At 45.8% G+C, this 7,058-nt stretch overlaps 1 protein-coding gene across 11 annotated transcripts in view; it reads right to left on the bottom strand.

Moving 5' to 3' along the window:
- LOC148220351 (uncharacterized) overlaps positions 1-7,058 on the bottom strand; it is a 37,971-nt gene that overhangs the window by 28,322 nt on the left and 2,591 nt on the right. For 3 of the 11 annotated variants that reach the window (XR_015799053.1, XR_015799059.1, XM_088155620.1), the window contains exon 1: positions 300-5,296. The exons of 1 other annotated variant lie outside the window; for it this stretch is intronic. The gene's annotated coding sequence lies outside the window, so the exon portion shown is untranslated. 7 more of the 11 variants (XR_015799055.1, XR_015799062.1, XR_015799060.1 and 4 more) reach the window with 5 other exon arrangements.

Here is a 7,058-nt window from a genome sequence, read left to right as displayed (position 1 = left end):
TTGACAGCCTCTGAGGTTTGGGGATTTTAAAAGCATCTAGCGAATTTAGTAGAAGATCCAGTAGGAATATCAAATCAAGTAGATCAGTTTTTAGGGCCTAATATCTATACTTGGGGAGAGTTAAATTCTATTCTTATGTCCTGGTTTAGGACAAATTTGGGAGGAAACCTCTGAATGAGGTCCCTCTGGAAAAAAGGAAAAAAATTGGAGAGAAGTGGAAAAAAAGAAAACTGTTTATTCAAAAGGCAACACACCTCCCAGCACAAAAATGAACAATATCAAACAGCAAAACCTCTCACCATTCCAAAGAGATGGCAGATTTAGAAGAGTTCTTTCCGTGGGCTGCCCGGCTCACTCAGTCTGCTCTCAGTCCCTCCGGTGCTGGGGAATGCTGCAGCCCAGGCCAGGCCCGGTGGGCCACAGGTGTGAGCTCCCGGTGCTCTTCTGGGTTTTCAGTCCAGAGCAGGTTCAAACAGTTCCAGGAAAACAGAAAAAGGGAAAAAACAATCCAGGGGGCTTCTCTGCCTCAGCTAGCCAGAAAAACTAACCAAGAGCAAAGGAGAGCTCTTTCTCTCTGTCCACCTCAGACAACACAGTCTGTGTGCAGGAATGCGAGGGAGTCAGTGCAGTCTCTGATAACAAACTCTGCACTTCTTCTTTCCCCCCCTTCACTCCTGGAACCAGTCTTAAAGTTGCAGAATTTAATATTCAACACCAACAGAACAGATGATTTGGGGATATAGGCATCATACAGTCACCCCAAGACATCTTAACATACTATTCTGCCCAGAAGAGGTCAGGATGATTTGGGCAGCCGGTATGAGGATCTGGGAGAGGGAAAATAGATTAGGGCCCCCAGGAGACAACAAAATGGCCCCAGTAGATCCTGGGTGGGACCCAAACCATGACGAGGGGAGGAGAAACATCAAAGACTATCGATATCTCATAGTCAGAGGAATAAAGGAGTCTGTTCCCCGAGGTAGTAATACAAAACTAGCTTTTGACAGTACCCAAGAGAAAGATGAAACTCTGGCCACTTGGCTTAACCGGCTGAGAAGAAACTTCCAATTATATTCAAACATCGATCCTGATAGTCCAGAGGGCCAGGTACTACTGAAAGTACAATTTGTCACTAAGGCTTGGCCCAACATCAGGAGAAAATTGGAAAAGATGGAAGACTGGCAGGAAAAGAGTATAAATGAGTTATTAAAAGAGGCCCTTAGGATATATCTGAGGAGGGAAGAAGAGAAAACTAAGGCAAAAGCACGGATCATGGTAGCAGTAGCTAGGGAAAGTTTAGGAGTGAATAAAGACCAATCAGAATCCTCCATTAAAATAAATGAGAATAGACCAAGGCCCCCGTTCGAGAAACCTAAAGGTGGAGCAGTGCTACATCCAGGGGTAATAAAGAGAGTGATGATTTTGAGAAGCCCAAGGCACCACCTATAAATAACCGAAGGTGCTATTACTGTGGGGAAACAAGACACTTGAAAAAAAACTGTGAGAAGCTCTCATTAGATGAGGCTATTGCCCTAGAGCAAGAAACCCTAGAGCAGGTTTTGAGGGGAGATGACTAGGGGTGTCAGGGGCTCTACAAATTAGGGGATCCCATGAGCCACCAGAAAGAGCCCTTGGTACACTTTGAAGTAGGTCCCCAAAATGAAGAATTTGAATTTTTAGTAGATACAGGAGCTGATCAATCTAGTATTAATGAGCTCCCAATGGGAGTAACCATTGGAACAAAAGTCTGTGAAGTATTAGGGGCAGAAGGGAAACCATTTAAAGCATCTGTCATTGAAGAAGTAGAAATAAGAGGCAATTTCAGACATTTTGTAGCCGATTTCATTTATTTACCAAATTTAGAGAGATGTTTATTAGGGAGGGATCTTCAAGTTCAACTAGGGGTAGGAATTATTCCCAAGGACGGAGGATGGTAGTTCAGATCATGAAGTTGACTCAGAGAGACATTGGAGAAATCAATCCAAAGGTATGGGCAGAAGAAGGAGAGTATGGATATCTTGACATTCCGCCAATCCAAATAGAAATGCAAAAAGATACCTTCCACATCCGAGTCAGACAATACCCAATATCCCCAGAAGGTAGAGAAGGGCTAGTGCCTGTGATTGACCATTTACTAAAAGCAGGAATTTTAGAACCATGTATGTCTCCCCATAACACTCCTATACTGGCAGTAAAGAAAGCAGAATGTAAATATAGATTAGTCCAAGACCTAAGAGAAGTTAATAAAAGAACTATAACCAGGCATCCGGTAGTGTCCAATCCATATACCCTTTTAAGCCAAATCCCACAAAAGCACGCTTGGTTTACAGTCATAGATCTAAAAGATGCCTTTTGGGCGTGTCCTCTGGCAGAGGAATGCCCTAACTGGTTTGCATTTCAATGGGAAGACCTTAATAGGAAAAGAAAACAACAACTACGATGGACTCGTTTACCCCAGGAGTTTACAGAGTCTCCAAACCTTTTTGGGCAAGCTTTAGAAGGCCTACTCGAACAATTTGACCCTGGAGAAAATGTACAGGTTTTACAGTACGTAGATGATCTGTTAATATCCGGAGAAGAACAGAGCAAAGTTAAAGTGTCCAGTATCCAACTTTTAAATTTCTTAGGGGAAAAGGGCTTAAAGGTGTCCCAGGACAAATTACAGTTTGTAGAAACTGAAGTTAAATATCTTGGCCACATTATCGGAAAAGGATGTAAGAAATTAAGCCAAGAGAATTGCAGGCCTTTTATCCATCCTTGCCCCTAAAGCTAAAAAGGACATAAGGAAGCTCTTAGGCTTGTTTGGGTATTGTAAGTTGTGGTTGGACCAATACACCCAAAGTGTTAAATTTCTCTATGACAAATTAGTCAACCCTGAGCCAGTAAAGTGGACAGCAGAAGATGAAAAACAATTACAAGATTTAAAAAACAAATTATCCTCAGCACCTATTCTAAGCTTGCCCGACCTTAAAAAGTGCTTCGAGCTATTTGTAAACACAGAGAAAGTAATAGCGTATGGGGTGTTGACCCAAGAATGGGGAGGAAGTAAAAAGCCTGTTACATTTTTCTCGAAACTGCTAGACCCAGTAGCTAGAGGTTGGCTGTGGAGGGAGCAGAAAATATTCATAAAGAAGAAAGTCTCCCTGCATCCTCAGAACAAGCCCCTTGGAAAACCATGGCTTAGAGATAAGAAATGGCTTGTGAAATGACGAATACAAAAAGGAATCCAGCTTCCTCCCCTTGGTAGAACCTCTTATCCATCTTCAATATTAGTGGTTCATTTTCTTTTAGTATTGTCAGGAAAATTAATCCACAAACACCAGAGGTTTATGTCCAAAAAGGAGACAGAGGAGTCCTTTTTGCTTTATTCGAATAAAGGGAGAGGCCATGGGACATTCCCCTGGGATCTCTCAAATTTTTGGAGGATGCAGCCTCCTTTTTATCCTATTTTCCCGGCCGCATTTCCCTCTCTCTTTCCCCATTGGCTGAGGTACTTGAGAGGCACAGACTTCCCGGAACGCCTGATACCTGAAATTCCCCTCTAATGTATAACCCTCCCTTTTAATTTTTAATTCTTATAGAATTCATAGTTTTTCCCCCGTTGCTTCTTTCATCTTTCGATATCCAATTTCATTTATCAGCAGCCCTACAGTTTGTTTGTAAAGGCAAATATCTCTTTCCATTCATCAATTAGTGGAATCCATCCCATTGTTTCTTTTATCTCTCAGTGCTAGCCTTATCTATAGGCTGATCCACAACTCATTTGTAAAGACAAATTCAACATTCCTCTCAGTATCTATAGGCCAGCTTTGAATGTAAAATCCCTCAGGGATTGGTTAGAATTTAGAATTCCCTTGGTAATTGGTGCAAACTGTAAAACCCTCAAAAGATATAAAAAGCCCTGTAAAACCCTAACCATTGGTATATGCTAGATCGGATGCCTTCATAGAATAAACTATGGATTTGTGCCTTTCTGCATATGCTGGTCTCTTTACCCCGCTGGTCTGAGAGCTCACCGCGAGACAAAACTCTATCTGGGCAAGGCTCGGAAATTTGCTCCGTCGCTGAGGGCTGCAGAAGCAGCCTCAGGGATCCCAAATGGACCCCAAAAACCCAGCCAGCGACAAGCGGTGCCTGGACAGAGGTGGACTCTGCCGGCTCTCTTCGAACGGCATCAAAAATTTATTGTATCCGTCTTCGAGTGTCACAAAACATTCGGCAGTTAAGTCTTTGTTCTAAAAGACTTAACTGCTCCGAATTGACTTCAACAACCCTGAGACCACTCCCCGTTCAGGACTGAAGTTGACCAGCACCTGAGAGCAGCCTTTAACGACCCATCAAAGATAAGCTTTGTGAGTATAATCAGGTTTTCTTCCCCTAGGGTCTTGTTTTGGGTTTGATTTTTTTTTCTTTTGTTTTCTCTTTTTTCTGCTCGTTCGGCACGGGGTCGCTATGGGAAATCCTTTTTCTAAAATTATTCTTTCCCATAGTGAAAGAGGTCTTTATAATATAATAAAACAAACTTTATCCGCTGACAATTTCTCTTTTTCAAAACGCTCTTGTTCTAAAACTGTCCTGAAAAGATGTATAAAATGGATTTCTACTCACTTTTCCAACTTTAACAACCAAACTATCCTTTTAGATTCTTTCTGGAACACTGGTGGCACGAAAATTTATGAATGCCAAGCAAATGCTGATTTTTCTGTGACCTATTTTATTCCTCTTTTTCAGCATATCATAAGAGCAAGACGAAAACTCCAAAAAAATACTGTCCCTACCCTCTCCTTGTTACCGTATGGACTAGAAATCCTGAATATTAGAATATAAAGTGTATAAACCATAATAGTAGTAGTAATGCTAAGGCTTGGAGACTGCAGTTCCCAGAGTAGGCCCTGGGAAACTAACTTAGGAATGTGCTGTGCTGAGAAAATAATGTTCAAAAGATTTAGCAAAGCATGCAGAACTGTTAGGTGGGCAGTGGCGTAAGAGAGAGATTAAGGGGGAGAACACTATAGTCCTAGGATAAGCAACCATGTAAGATTTATGACGTAAAATGCTATCTACAAGGTGAATGTATCTATATCATTTAGAAGAATGTGTACTTCTGCACATAAACCGTTTGTAAAAAGGGTATAAAAAACCCTCTAAAAAAGGGAACCGGTGGGATCCTGACTTTGGACGCGAGTCCGCAGGTCCCCGGGCCCCGAATAAAGCACCGCATAAACTGACACTCTGTTAGTTTGTGTTTTACTTGGGGTTTCGGGCAGCATCCTCGCTTTCTTCCCCCCCTTATCCCGTCAGACAATACCCAAATCCCCTCACACCCCCACCCCGATCCTCCAAAACCCCGTTTCCAATGCCTCAGCCCCTGCGCCCCCCGTTTCACCCCCTTTCCCTTACAGCGCCACCCCCAGCCACAACCTAGACCCCAGTCCCCATTGCTGATCCTCTCCCTACCCCCCACCTCTCTCCCTACCCCTAAAAGTCCTGTCTCCATAGAAACCGACATTCCTATCCACACACAAGGTCACACACACATAACCACCTCTCCAACTTTTGTCCCCGCTCCGCCCCTAAACCAATACCCGCCTTCCCAAACCCCACATCCAGTCCCGAACACCCCCCATCCTCCTCAAACCCCAGACTCCCCCGTTCCCAACCCCATGGCACAGCTGCAACCCAGCACAGGCACCCCCCATCCCACACAAACTCACCTCCCCACAACTGCCTCCCTGCCTCCCCACAACGCGTCCCCCATTGCCGCCGGTAACCCAGCCACAGACCCTCTGCCCATCCCCCCACACACACCGGCACCCTCACAAATGACACACTCCTTTGTTCACATAAGCGCCTAATCCCCTAACCTTGAAAATCCTACCCCTCCCCCTTCTGTGCTCATCTACCCCCTCCGTCCCCTCCCCCCTTCAATATCCCACCTCCGCGCGGGCCCCCTGCTATCTCTTTCTCCCTAGCACCACCCCTTCCCCAAACAGCTGATAACGTACCTATAGAAACTACCTTTGCTACACAGTTTCCAAACTCCGTCCTTCACACAGCGAGTTTTCCACACCTCCAAGCTGTCACTCACCCGCCCACCAACATAGCCCAGCCCCCCTCAGCTCACACAGCTCCAAACGCCGCTCCCACCTCAATTTTCCCTGCCCCAGACCCCGCTCCCTTGGCAACCGCCCTTCAGCTCTCTCTATCCCATCCCCCATGCCATGCACAGTCTGCCTCCCTTAGCTCTGGTACTCCCCAAGTTACACAAACAAATCTCAACACCTCACCACATAACCCTGCGTTTTCTCACCGTGGTTCGTCCCCTAATGCTACCCCAGGATGCTTCCTTCAACCCCCAGCCCCCGGGGTCTCCCCTGTCCCCTTTTCTGTCCCCGGAAATGTTTTACCACCTTCCCTTCACGTTTCCTCGGTCCCCGCAGGTCCCTCTGCTCCTTCTCCAGTCCCAGTTCTGTCCACGAATCCAGTCGTGCACCCAACAAATATCCCCGCTTTTCCCAAAACCCCTATTCCCCCTGATACCACGGTCCCACTGCACGCCCATCCCGCGAAGCCCGTCCTGTGCCTTCCTAAAGACTCCCCTTGCACGACAGCCCCACAGCCACCCATCCCCCAGCACCTCTCGGATTTCAACTGTGCAGCTCCCCCGCCGAAGCAAGGGCGCGCGCCTGGCACAACTGCCACCACTGCTGCACCTTCGCCACCCTGTGGACAAATCATGCAGTGCACCCACACACATCCTTCTACACGTTCAGACACCTTCCCTCTCCCCGAAGCACCCCTCCTCCAACCTTCCCCCCCGCGTTCTAAAAAGCGTCGTGCCCGAAGAAGACGCCACTCTTCCTCTGAATACAGCAGCAGTGATTCCACTGCCTCTGATTCAGAAAAACCAGATATATTGGCCACTGCAAAGTTACAAGCAACCCAAGATGGTAATTGGCAATTAGCTCAAAGAATCTCTGCCTTTCCTGTGATTTATAAATGAGGCTGCAGAGGAGGATCCTCAAACAGATCAGAATGGCAATCAATTGACATGAAAC

The sequence above is a fragment of the Sturnus vulgaris genome, chromosome W (genome assembly GCF_052056855.1).
Source record: "Sturnus vulgaris isolate bStuVul1 chromosome W, bStuVul1.hap1, whole genome shotgun sequence".
Taxonomy (NCBI): domain Eukaryota; kingdom Metazoa; phylum Chordata; class Aves; order Passeriformes; family Sturnidae; genus Sturnus; species Sturnus vulgaris.
The sequence above is the reverse complement of the archived record's forward strand: the minus strand, read 5'-3'. Positions and strand labels throughout refer to the sequence as shown.